A 13,914-nucleotide genomic window follows, 5' to 3' on the forward strand; every position below is an offset into this window, starting at 1 on the left:
AGGAAGATCAGGGTTTGACATGTTTCTTTTTTATTTTGCCTCAAGGGTAGAAAGAACTGGAGTGAGGTGCAGCATAGTTTTGTTTTGTCCAGACAGAAGAAAACATGTAGGCTGAAGGCGCTCATTTGAATGTAGCCTATAATTTGGATGGAGAAAAGAGTGAATTTCCCATTCAATTATTAAGAAATGGTTATTTTAGTCCAGAGGGATTTAGAAACTGATAGGATCTTTGTTTGCATGAAAATAAAATTTATACTTCTTTGAAAAGTGAGTGTGTTTAAGTCTGCATGAACTGTTTTGAGATTAATTTTGGTATAGACGTCTAGGAATTTTCACAGAATTAAAGCAACACAGGGGAAAGAAGAAGCTTTTCTCCTGTGTAAACCTCGATCATCTTCTCTGTCTTCTTGAACTTCGTTCATTCAGCCCATTGGGGCCAAACTCTTACATACTATACCAATTTTCAGGATTTTCCATCTCTTCTATTTTGAATTGTTTGATTCTGTTGAGTGCAGTTGTAAGTCCTGGCGAGAGTTTTAAAGATGACCTTTATATTTAAACTGTTATGAGGAATATGTCCTCAAGGAATTAAGCACATACATTTCAGTGTAACACTGTTGATTGAGACACTCCTCATCATCTCCTAAAATCTCTATCTTTGCCCCCAGTTTAACTTCTAGAGAGTGAATTAACTTGGTGACCTAATGACTTAGTTTTTTAATAAACATTTGGATACAATGACATAAACCAGCAAGACAGGCTTATAGCCAATAAAAAGGTTTCTTAAGATAAAGTTTATATATCAAAAGCAGCTGGTTTTCCAAGACATACTTCTTTCTAATTATCCTTGTTACTGGAAATCAAGACAATAAAATAATAGATATGCTATCCTATATAGTAGAATGAAAATAGACCTAAAATGTTAATGTCCTTTAACTTTGAAGAGCAGAGAGTAGAAAACTGATTTGTTAAACTTAATTAATATTTTAAAAACTTCATTAAACAACTCAATTTTATTTCCCTTCCAGCTTTAAGAGTGTGAAAAAACAAGCTTATATTTTCCTGATTGTTATTCTTACTTTTAGAGAAATCATCTAATTTTCTACTTGATACACAAAGTTTGCATGAGGACAAGTATCATTTTTGTTCCAGGTCCACATTTATTCCAAGTACGTGACCATAATGATGTAAAACACATAGCAATGCATAACTTGGATTAACATTTATGGATCCTTCTTAACAATAAACATACCTTATATTTCCATTATGCACATTTTTTAGATTTTTATATGCAGCATTCATTATTCCTTCAATAAAACAATGGAGGGAACAAACAGTTTCTTTGTTGAACACCATTTCATCTGGAATTCTGAGGATACTTTTTTTTAACATTGTGTTAAATTGTTTTGCAACAGATGGCTCTAAATCCAGTTGAAGAACATGTATTTGGAGTAAAATTGTTCTTCCAAGAATACACACATGTTACATTTTTTGGACAAATTAATTTACTACTTTAAAAATACGTACATACTAACATTCATGACAATGATTAATCAAGTTTACATAAGAGTTTTAGTGTAACTGTAGAAGATCAGTCATGTTTATCAATCTCATGCTAATAGCATTCCTTAGTAGTCCAGCTCTTTCATGTTCCTGTCTTAAGTCTTTACTCTTGTAAACTTCTCACTCATGCGGTTTTGTACTCATGAGTGAAAGATTAGCAATGAACCAGACTAAAATACATTCAAGATCTGTCCCCCTTTTTCTGACCTTTTTTTCTTAGTAGCTATTCACTCTTAGTTCTTCTTGAGACTCTGGCAAACTGCGAGAGTGCTGAGATTATTTTTCTGTTTTCTTTATGAAGGAGAAGAGACTTAGCAACTTATACTTCTGTTTATGAAACACTGTTTCGACATGAGGTATCTCACACTTCGTACGTGTTTCTATATTATGTATTGGCTTTACAGTGAAAAGTCTCCCGTTACATTGTGAGATGTCTATGGGCCCTTGAAAGTCCAAATTCTGTACATGCTTGACTCTGTGTCCCCAGTGATGTTCTTACTGACATAACAGTGTATGTGCACATTTTAAAATTTTATGATACTGAAATGAAATGCTGAAAAAAGCAATCCTACCTTTTTATTCTATTTGCTTGTTGATAGTCTCACATGAACTGGATAGACGATAAAAGCCAATAAGCTATTTTCACTTTCTTTCATGAAGGATCTAATCAATCTCATATTTACCCGTGTAAACTGTAATTTTTAAATCAGTCTTTTAACAGGTCTGAAAAAAACTTCATCAGTTGTATACTGCTGTCCTTGAATTTAATAGGTTGATGTTAAAAAAAGATCTCACTATCAAGGGCACTGAACCCATAACAACAGAGGATTTCAAGGGAAATCTGTGTCTTCCATCTCTGACTCAGTGAAGTACATTATACAGTACTGCTGATTTATAAGTAACAGTTCTTAGATCTTTAAACTAGATTCACTGTGACTTGGATAATTTCCAGTATCATTGAAATACAGCAAAGAGTATCAGTAAGTACTCAGTACTGCTCTTAGAAAACGTCCTCAGGAAATGACTATAATAATATTTTTATGCTACCAGTCTGAACTATTACTGTGTGTTATCAAATAATTTCTATGAATTAAAAATCTTGAATGCAAATGCAGCTGCTTTTTACCTGCCTCCTACTGCTACTATCTCACAACTTACTTGAGAAAAATTCTCGGTTTTTTGTGAAAGGAGCTGTAAATTGTAGTGTCATTAATACATGTAAAAATTAGGTAAAATTTGCTCTCTTCAGAAATAGTTCTTTGTCAAGGGAAAATGATTTTGTAAAAAACTAGGTAAACCCTAAACTAGTAGTCATAACAAACAAATGGAAATAAAAATATGTTTCTAATAGCCATGTCTTCTCAGTACAATTAGAGCAAGAGACTAAACATTGTAAACAACTTTTTATCTGCCAAAACATGAGTTTAGAGCAATTATATATACAAAGCAGCCGTATAACTTTGCTCTTCATATTTGTTTTGCATTTTAAAGATGCCATCAACACCGAACCACAAAATAACCAAGCAATAACCAACAGAACAGAAAACAGAAAACAGCCTTTTAGGTTTTGATATTTAAATGAAGAAGGAAATAATTTTAAACAGTTTGGCTTAAAAATGTATTTTAAAAAATTCATTAGTATTTGACTAAAACTTGAAGATACTGTACATTTTAGAAGAAAAATAATTAATTTGCTTTAAAATTATATTTAATAGAAGGTTTAATGCCTGAATATAAAAATAGAAAAAATACTTTAGAAGCATAGAAATATAAAACTTTATGCACCTTTCCAGATAGGTAAAGCAGCAGTTAACCCTGGCAATACTGAGGCAGGGTGGGGTGTTGAAAGTTATGAAGATACTAGTCAGTGTCTGCTGTATATGCCTCTCTGCTCTCACCATCTTTTGATGGTTTTCAGTTGCACTTCAATAGCAGGTGCTGTGCTATTTAAAACAGAGCTGGAAAATTAAACCCATTCAAGCTGCTCCTTTTTTTGCCCACCCCTTCCGATAATGGAGGAATTTTCGGAGGGATTATAAATTGGAATCCCAATTTACTGAAAATCGCCATATTAATAACAAGGACTCTACAAACAAGAGATGGTGTTTTATCGGCAAAAGGGTATTCACCACTGGACAAAGGAGAGTTTTCATGGCTTAATGCCTGCATCCCCTTCCACACCCCTTCAGTCCAAGAAAACAATGAGGAACTGCATCAAACAAATCCCCTCAGAAGCTAGATCATCCCTGTTGCACTACACACTCTCCTCAGATGTCTCCACTTCATTGGTTCGACTCCGTGCAGCTGCCTCCAGCACCAGCACCTCTCCACTCAGCTCTGCTGGGATTGGGCTCCACACAGCTTGGCCCTCTGCCACTGCTGCTCTTTCTCATTTCTTTTTCTCAGAGTGGCATCTTGGGCTTGCCATCTCTGTCTTTCAGCACTAAACCACAAAACCTGTGGTTTAGAGCAACAGGAAAAGGAACCACCAGTGCTGAAGAGGGTTTAGACCTGCCTGGATGACCCAATACCTTTTTCCAGCAGAGATCCAGGCAAAAAAGGCCAACTTTCCATTTCTGGGCCCATATGTTTTTCCCCATGGAAAGCTTGCTTCCCGAGCGATGACATATGTGGTATTGAATAGACAGTTCTAAAAGCTCCACCCTCTTGTCTCTGTAGCCAGGACAGGTCCGTATCTGCATTACAGGTTCTTGACACTGTATGTCTGGATAGTCAGTCTTATACAAAGACAAAGAATATTCTTTCATCCAGACTTGTTAATTTGTATTCCATGTTCAAGATATGTGAGCCTTCTCTTCAATTAGTAACATAGGAAGTGATCTGAAAGTCCTGAGCAAAACTCACAAAATATCAGACCAGATAAACAATGAGTGCTGTACAGATATTTTTGCAGAAATGGAGGGCATCCATAAATATTTCTGGAGAGAACAAAACCATGACATGCAACAGAGAATGGGATAACATTCTGAGCAGGTCTAATAAAATTAACCTTGCTTCAACAAGAGACATGCTATTGCTGTGGACTAGTTTGTAAGCATTTATAATGATTAGTCATTTACAATTGTTTTAGTTATTGGTGCTGATTTCATTTAATTGTAAATTATGGAAAGCAAAGGCACTCCTTTTCAGTTCAAAATCATTGGTTTATACATCACTGAATGAATTATTACTCTTCTTCTCATTTTGCACATTGAAACCTTCCTCCAAATAATATGTAGTGTAGGTATTTCTTTTCCTCATCCTGAGGACTGTTTAACAGTTTGCGACATTAAAAATATCTCCAGGCGCATTTTTAGCCTGGTTTCCTCAGGAAACAAGGCTTAGGCACTCATGCTGTCTGTGTGTCTGAGTTTCTCTCACTGGTACCCTGGAGCACCTTGGACAATTTCAGCAAAATTTGACAGACATTGAGTTTTCAAAGTATTAAGCTCTTTCAACCAGCCTGCACAAAATATTGCCCTGGGGCCTCGTTCAGGCTCCAGAGCTGTTTGTTTGATCCATCAGAGTTGAGTTGTTCTGTTTAGGCTCACCCAGCAGCCAAGAAATAGTAACTAGCCAGGCAGTAAGCTTGCAGAGAGCTGCTGGTCAGTTGGCACAGCACAAAGCCACAGTGTGTGATACTTGCTGAGCTATCAGGTCAGGAAAAGATTGATAGGGACCTGACAAGTTGTGGGTAGACTCCATGCAGGCATACAGATATGGCTGAGTAGAACCACAAAGGACTGGGTTTTTAACCATTCTATAAAATAAATACTAAGTGAAACCCTGAAAAACCAAATAAACCCAATAAAAAAACCTCTGTAATTTTATTTGTCAACAGAACTACTTAAGTGATGAAACAAAACACAGGGTTCAACACTCATCCAAATATGTGCATAGCACATCTGTTAGGAAGCACTCAGTATCTGAAAGCTACAGAAACAGACACGCATATCCAGAACGCATGTGAGCATGTGTGTGCATGTAGATATATATGCATACTTGCATATGAATGAACTAATCCTTGCATCTTCATAAGCTGATGGACACACTCCATATAAAAACCCTCAAATTCTGTGCCCTTGGTATTACCAGCACATTCTGGCCTCAGGACACCTAGTTGCTACTCTACTAGATGGTGGAGCATAGTATTTGGCCAGTAAGATTAGGGTCAACTCTACCAATTTTAATCAAGCTTACTGATTTGGCTTTTCTAAATAAAAATTCTGGATAAACTATGTCGTTTCTCACTAGCAGGGCTCATAGTACATAATTACAATGTAAGCTGCAAATAAGCTTCACAAGGGCAATGGTATCACAGAAACTTCCTAGTAGTTCTAGAAAGCAGCTTTGTTTCAGGAAAAAAGTCAGAAACTATTTCACAAATTTCTTTTATTGCCAAAAATCTATTTCAAAATGTGTTAACCATTTGCCTTTGCTCTTTACCATGAATTGCTGTCTGTCTTAGTTTAAGTACAAAGTGATTGGAGCCAAATGATTAAGGCAACAATTTAATATTTTTGTATCATTTAATGAATGTGTATTAAAAATTAATAACAAAATTGAAGGAAAAAAACCAAAACCAACATTTGAATGGCATTACAGAGTGGACAGCAAATGTCCTGTAAGTAATGCCAGCAGGCAGGAAATAACATAGATTAAATTCAAAGCAGCCATTCGTGTCTTCAGTCCCTCCAAGAATGCTAGTATAAATCCAGCTGGCACCTCAGGTAGCTTCTCTAGCCACATCTGCCTGATGCATTTGGCTGTGTCTGATACTTTTTTTTCTTTTTTTTTTTTTTTTTCTTTTCTTAAGGAATGGTCTAACTGCTAGGAAAAGTATAATTCATTTATTTCAGAATTTCACAGAACAGATAATTCACCACGTGGCAACTTCTCTCCTCTTTCCTGATCAGGTTTTTCCTACTGTTGAATGCTGAGCAGGAATAACTGAACAGCTATGACTGCCATGCTTCATATTATTTAGAGAGGCATGGCTGTATTTCCATCAGATGCCTGTGGTTTTCCTTTTTCAGCAAGATGCCCAATCATGAGCTTGAAGAAATGCTAACTTCTTGCTGTTGCACCTAGAAAGCCCTGAACCAAAGCCAGCAGTATATCAGCAAGCAAATAGGTGTTCAGTCCAACTATGTAAAGCACTAGCTGGTTAGCATCGTGCTAGTCCAAAATGTTTTCACAAGAATCTAGAAATAATTTTGCACCAAAAATTATCTGGCCAGATCTCACCTTCAGTTAATTCTGCTGAATTTTGGCTTAAAATCAGGAAGGATTTGGATAACTGACTAGAAAAGGATCATAGTCTCAAAATGTGAATCAAAACTTTCAAAAGCCTCTAAATTGGAAGTGGAGTTTTGTTACAAGATGTCTTTTTTTATAACAACAGGACAACACGGGATTATGGAATTTAAATGCTTTTTATTTTGGTTATATGTTTTTTAGCTCAGGAGAGTACAAACTATTTCTCTACTTCAAATAGATGTCTTTTGTATATCTGCATGTATATGATGCAGTCATCCTGGAAAATGGTATATAAATTCCCAGTTCAGATTTGAGTTAGAAGTGTTGTGTGAAACCTCAAAATGACAATACTCTATTGCACCAAAAAAAAAACCCAAACAAAAAAACCCATAAAAAAGTGCATTATTCAATCTATTTCTTTATGCCTGCACAGCATCAAGCAAACAACTCAATAAACCGTACGAAATAACAAATAAGCACAAGAGAGTACAGCTGAAATAATCCCAAAGAATTAAGGCCAAGTAATTACAGCTTCTTAGATATGTTGACTATAAAGTAGTGTTTTCCTTGAGGGAATTTGAGGTTAACCATATGGCATACTGACCTAATCTTCAAAGGTACAAGAATGGGAGGCTTTAGATGAAGCATGGTATTGCTGTCTAATTCTGTGACACAGAAGAACAATTTATGTAGCTCTGTAGACATTTTGGTAGTCTTTATTATTAAAGTAGTTGTGTGAGTTAGTATTATGGCCAACATTCAAACATAATTTTTTAGGATATAGAGAGGAGTGATAGAGCCAGGAAATCAAGTTGCCAATGTGGAACAGTGATTCACTGCAGAATGAGTCACTTGTGTCTAAGGGCAGAACTGGTCCTATTTGTGTTTTGCATTGTGTCAATATTTCCATGGCAAATCATTGTTTTCAGGGCTTCTATCCATGGAGAATGGATTTTAAATTAAAACTGGTACACAAAACACCAGGCCAACAGCACAAGTGTTAATTGGTGGAAGTTGTGTTTTCCCGTATAAAAGCCATTTGGATCATTTGTATGTATTTTTCAAGACAAAATTGATTTTGAAATGAATATTTGAACCATATTTATATTTTGTGAACTTGAGAGGAAAAGATCTGTGAATTTTTCTGTCTCTCATTTTTTTAGCTTTTATATTATTGCTCATTCTTTCCACTACCTATTCTTTGAATCCTTAATACTTTGTACCACAGGCATTTTTGTTTCAGGATTTTTTTAGCTACAGGTGTAAACCCAGTTGACCTCTGAGAGCCTGATTACATAGTCAAACAATAGCAGACTTTTAACTCCCAATATGTTCCTTGCAATGGGACTTATATTTATGGTTTATTTTCTAACTATTTCATAACAGGTAAGATGAAAATTTGGGTTATAAGTGTTTTTAGTTTAAAAATATAAAAGGTTTCAATGAAAACTTCATGATCAGAGCAAAATCTTTCCAAGTAATGACAGTACATGAATAATTCTAGATTTCCCAAACAGATAGTATGAACCCAAGTGTCATTGGTTTCTGTCTGGCATTTGACAGGCATACTTAAAACTTCAGGTGTGACAAACTGACTTCTTCAGAAAAATTATAGAAATGGAGGGGGAGGAGATCTTTTTCTGTCCAGTTTGGGAGATGGATAAACTGGACACTTCTATGTAAGCCCGTTACCTGTGTATTAAACATCAGTAATATATCTCTATAATTTGAAGATTTCCTACCATGACAATTTTTTTTTTCTTAACTCCTTTTCTACAGATTTTAGTACTTTGGGATTTATATGCATGTATTTCATTACCAGGCACCTACCTTGAAATAAGTAAGGCTGCCTGACAGTTTGGTGAAGAGGGAGGAATTTAATAAGTGGTCACAAAGTTTAACAGTACTAGGGCATCATTATACCTTCTGTGAAGCTTATTTATCCTAGAACAGTCTATCTTGGAAATATTTGAAATGATCTGGTGTAACTCAATGTGGGGTTGCTTTTTTTTTTTTTTTTTGGCACAAAGCAAAACAGCTAGGTCAAGTTATAAAAGTTTTTGCTAAGGGGAGCTTTTACCTCTGAAGATATGATGGAGTTTAGACACTTGCTTTTTCAGATGCAAGGAATTATCTTTTCATTCATGATTATACCCCCTGTTAAGGTAAATAAAATTACCACCTCACAATTATGAAAATGTCCAATGAAATTAATAACACCACTTAAATTATCTTTAAAGTGTGTTTAGGATAGCAAATGCAAACTCTAATAAGTATTCAATAAAATATCAAATCAGAAACATAATGCTGTTTAATAAATACTAAGGACAGAAGATGATGATGATGATGATTTAAAATCTTAGAAATTTCTTGCACTGAGGTCAATACTACAACACACTGTCTTAATATTAAGAGCTTTAACCCCTCCCCCCCTTTTTTTAAAGTTTTAGGTTTTATTAAATTAAAAGGACAACTCAGAATTACTACATAACTGTGACGACATCACCTTTGACACCACCTATTACCCATGCACTAATATTCTGTCACTTGTCTCATAAGAGCTTCTTCTTTCACAAAGAAATGTAGCTAATACCATGGGTTATAAAGAGTGTTAAAGATCTGAAGTCCAGCTTTTCTTTTTAATAGGGTACACAGACCCTAATTTGAAGTTGTAGATTTTTCAAAACTTCCTTTTTAAAATTTGAATAATTGTATTTAATATCAGGAAAAAATTATTTATTACTACCACAAGGTATTCAGGTCTAAAATTTAGAAAGAAGATTAAGAGTTCCTTCTAAAAAAGCTTTTTCTGCATAAAGTAAATGTGGTGAACTTCTACTGCCACTTCTCATTTTTGTGGAAGAAATTTTGTTTTCCTGGCTTTTTGTGTTTCTTTTCCTCTTCTGGCCTAAATTTAAAAGTTTGAATTTAGGTTTTAACCTGAAAGTACTCAGGGAAGATGATGGAAGAAATCATCACCCCTCCGCTTCCTGGAGTGGAAGGTTGCTGAGAACAGTGAACCAGCCTACACAAAATAGGAGTGAGAAACAGATGGGAATAAAGACCATAATCTTGTTTTCCTCTCCATATGACTCAGAAGAGCAATTCCTTGTGTGGGTGATATGTACTTCATTTGAATGGATGTGACATTTCCATTTTGCCCTTGCAGCCCAGCAGTCAAGAGCTATGTATATGTCACAATTCTTCTGACTCCAGTCAAGAAAGAGGTGGTCAAGACAAAGGGGAATGGTTAAAGGTCTTGGGTTTCCTGTGGTATACCCACATATGCACTGTGGAGACTGTAAGAAAATATTTCACACCTCCTCTTGTCTTTACCTTTCCAAAAGCGGAAAATTTTCTCTGAAGTGTCAGTGGATTCATTATTTCCAGCACAGATTATCTGAGTGCTTCTGCAGGGGGATGTTGCTCTGCAAGACTTTAGCAGAAGTCTCACAAGAGGACATTCACTTTCACTGGGAGCTCCCTCCAACACTTAATTGTCTCATTCAATTATTTCATTCTTGAAGATGCTGAGTGGAATTTCAGCTAATGCCTACGGAGAGTTTAACAATAGTACTTTGCCCACTGCACTCTGTGGCAAGGCAGGGCTGCAAGAGCTGTCAGTATGCTTGCAATGTAGTAGGATTTCTTTGGAGTAACTCTTTATTTTAGAAGCTTACTGCCATTAATAGAAAACACCCTCAAAGGTATGCATGTTTCTTGCATAGTGAAGAGATCCATAGTGTTGCATTCAGAAATTTGCCTGGAGTTTGGATGTGTCTCTTTAGTCAACATTAGAAGAGTTTTATACTATATTCATCAAAACATGACTTTTCTTAAATGAAGATTACAAAGCTACTATAGATGTCAAAGAGCAGCAGTTGTCTGCTCAGCTGGAAACCAGGTATTCAGTAACAGCAGTCCCCATGATGTGGCTTACTGTGCATAAAAGGATATAGGTGAAAGATGATTCATAATGTTAGCCTAACAGGCTGTTGAATCAGCTGAGATGCCTGAAAGACTCAATACCTTCTGCTTGTATGCTGCAAAGGGAAGTCTGTTATATAAATGTGCACCTACTAAAGGATTTAGCAATATCTCCACCCTTAGAGATATCCAAAGCCTGTCTGGACACAGCCTTGAACAATCTGTTCCAGCTACCCCTATTTTGAGCAGGGATGTTGGACTAGTTGATCTCCACAAGCCCCTTCCAGCCTCAACCCCTCTGTGATCCTCCATAATAACACCTATGTGATAATGTGCAAAGACCCATTAAGTTGGGTGCCTTTCCTTCCTCAGCCATATCCCAATTGCTAATTAATATCATTTAGGATGCTTGCAAGAGTAAGAAAATCAAAACTGGTTCAACTCCAGCATTTTTACACTTTTTATAGTTCTGAATCCAGAGGAAAACAAATTTAAAAATGCTTTTATTCCCAAAGAAGTAAAAATGCTTTTTTTTTTAATTTTACCATTTTATGTAATTTATTTCCTGTCAGTAGAATGATAATTTTATTATTCATAATTCAAATAATTTCTCTATATTGCCATGCTTCTACATACAGAGTTCAGTAGCAGAATTAGCTGATTCATTTTTGATAGTAAGCAATACCTGCCCCTGAGCCACTGGGAGTTGTACTTAAACCCTTGTCAATCTAGAAATAGGAGATGAAAAATGATAACTCTTTTTCATCTTTGAGGTGTCAGTACTAAAATCTCAACATGAAAAGCTCCTGAGACACGAAATTTTATAGCTGTGTGTTTTCTGGGTGAAAAACATAGTGGAAATCATTCCGGCTTTTTAATAATTATCTCATTTTGAGCTCAGTGCAGCTGGTTTCATAGTAATTAAAGTACTGGGGGTAAAAATTCAATACAGAGACCATAGAATAAATAGAATTGAACTTCACATTCTGCACACACTGAATTGCACTAGGTAGTTGTTGTATTGTTGTTCCTAATACTTGGGTTTTTTCTTGGTTGGTCTGATCCAAATGGCATGCAGGCTCCTCTTCTAAAGGTTATAGTTCCAAGCCGTGAGTTTGGAGGTTTGCATGTTTGTATTTAGCTTATGAAGAGCATCACATTGTGGAAAGACACTGGTATAAATATTGTAGGCAATGGAGCTGGATAAACTTTCATAAAAAAGAAGCCAAATGTCCAGTTTCATATGTGTATCTGGTTTTGTTTTTTGATTTTTGGGGGGTTTTAAAGTTTTGGTTATTGGTGCTTTGGGTTTCTAAAATAATTTTATTTTATTTATGCAGATTTTTTTGCCATTCAAGGGTTAAATCAGAAACCACAGACTTTGACTACATTGTCTCCCCCACCCTGCATCCATTAGAAGACTTTGAACTCAATTCATGTCTGCAATCCTCCTTCCATTACAAAGTAATGTCAAGATCTCTGCAAAGACTGTGCTCTGTTTAATGTCTTATTTGTCATCTAGTTAAATCCTACTGTTTGACATTTAGAATGATCTCTAATAGCTTTGCCACTTTCCTAGGATCTTCATCCCCATTCAGCATAGCTGTTGTATAATCTTTACTAAAATAGTATGCCTAAAAACAAATAACGTATATGTTACATAGATTTTGGAATTGTAAAAGGCTATGTAAACATCAAGTCTGTGGAGATTCAATCATGTTATTTCAAGTGTAAAGAAAAGAAAACAGATGTCATACATGAAACTTAAACTACCTTAATCATAAACAGAAAAGATTAAAAGAAGGGAGAAACTAGCGGTTGCTGTTAGTCTTATTACAATCAGCTTCAAGATTACTTCTCACAATTATCCCCTTTTCAAAATGGAATTTAAAAAACATCTGGGACAATCTGAAGTCTTTCCTTTTCCATGCTGAACAAACCCAGTTCTTTCAGCCTTTCCTCACAGGAGAGGTTCTCCAGCCCTCTGATCATCTCTGTGTCCCTCCTCTGAACTCACTCCAACAGGTCCGTGTCCTACCTGTGCTGAGGATCCCAGAGCCGGATGCAGTGTTCCAGGTGAGGTTTCACCAGAGCAGAGTGGAGGGACAGAAACTGTAGCCTTTATCTTGTCCACTGATGGAGTCACTCCATCATTCAAGGCCACTGGGTTGGTCAAGCAGGACTTGCTGTTGGTGAAGCTGTGCTGGCTGTCTCAAGTCATGTCCCTGTCCTTCATGTTCCTTAGCATAGCTTCTACATCTTGTAAGTAAAAAATAACTTTCCCTAATATGTAATTATTAACATGAATTAAGGGAATAATTCCCACTACACTATAGGCTTGACTGTACAGTAGTAGCATTAATCTGATATTCAGACTAAACTTCCATCTTCGAGATCAGTCATTTAAATTATATGCTGCTTTAGTCTGCAAATTAGAGCATTACATTTCTTATGCTCAAACTTCATTATTTAGATGGAGAGTTAACTCTTTTTTTGTCAGAATTTATTCTGTTTGCAATTTTCTGGAAGCATTTGGCACACAAATTCATTGCTACTTTCTTCAGGGAACAAAGTTGAATGAGGTGTACCCTTTCCTTCCCAAACCTCCAAATGGTGCTTCTGATTCTCTGTCCCAGTATATCAAGTCCTTGTCTGTACCTCTCCAATTCTCTGTGGGATAGCATTGCAAATGAAATGATCTCTGTTTGAAGTGCAACAGGTAAACTTGAAAGAGTCATCAATTAGCAAGCATACCTATAGGGGTGGTGAGGGATTCAGCATCAGGGACATTCTGGCTTTTTGCTGTTGTTTGCACTAGGAGAAGCTCTCTACCTGGGGATTGTTCCTACTGACATTGCAACGTACAGACATGGTGAAAAACATTCACTGTAACACAATTACTCAGTCAAAATGCAAAGGAGAATTACAATTTCCTGTGTTTACGCAGGAAACAGGAGTGGCCAGAGAAGAGGACATAAGTATACACCATAATATATCAAACTGGTTGTTCTGACATGGATAAGGAAAGCCATGTCCATAAAACCTGTTGTACTCTTCCATGGGTGTACCATCTAAAATTAGCAGGATAACAAGACCTTCTGAATGACAGAAACTACTCCTGAATCATAGTGGGATGCTTACACCAAAATGACTAGAAACAGCACA

This window comes from Corvus cornix, chromosome Z (genome assembly GCF_000738735.6).
Source record: "Corvus cornix cornix isolate S_Up_H32 chromosome Z, ASM73873v5, whole genome shotgun sequence".
NCBI lineage: Eukaryota > Metazoa > Chordata > Aves > Passeriformes > Corvidae > Corvus > Corvus cornix.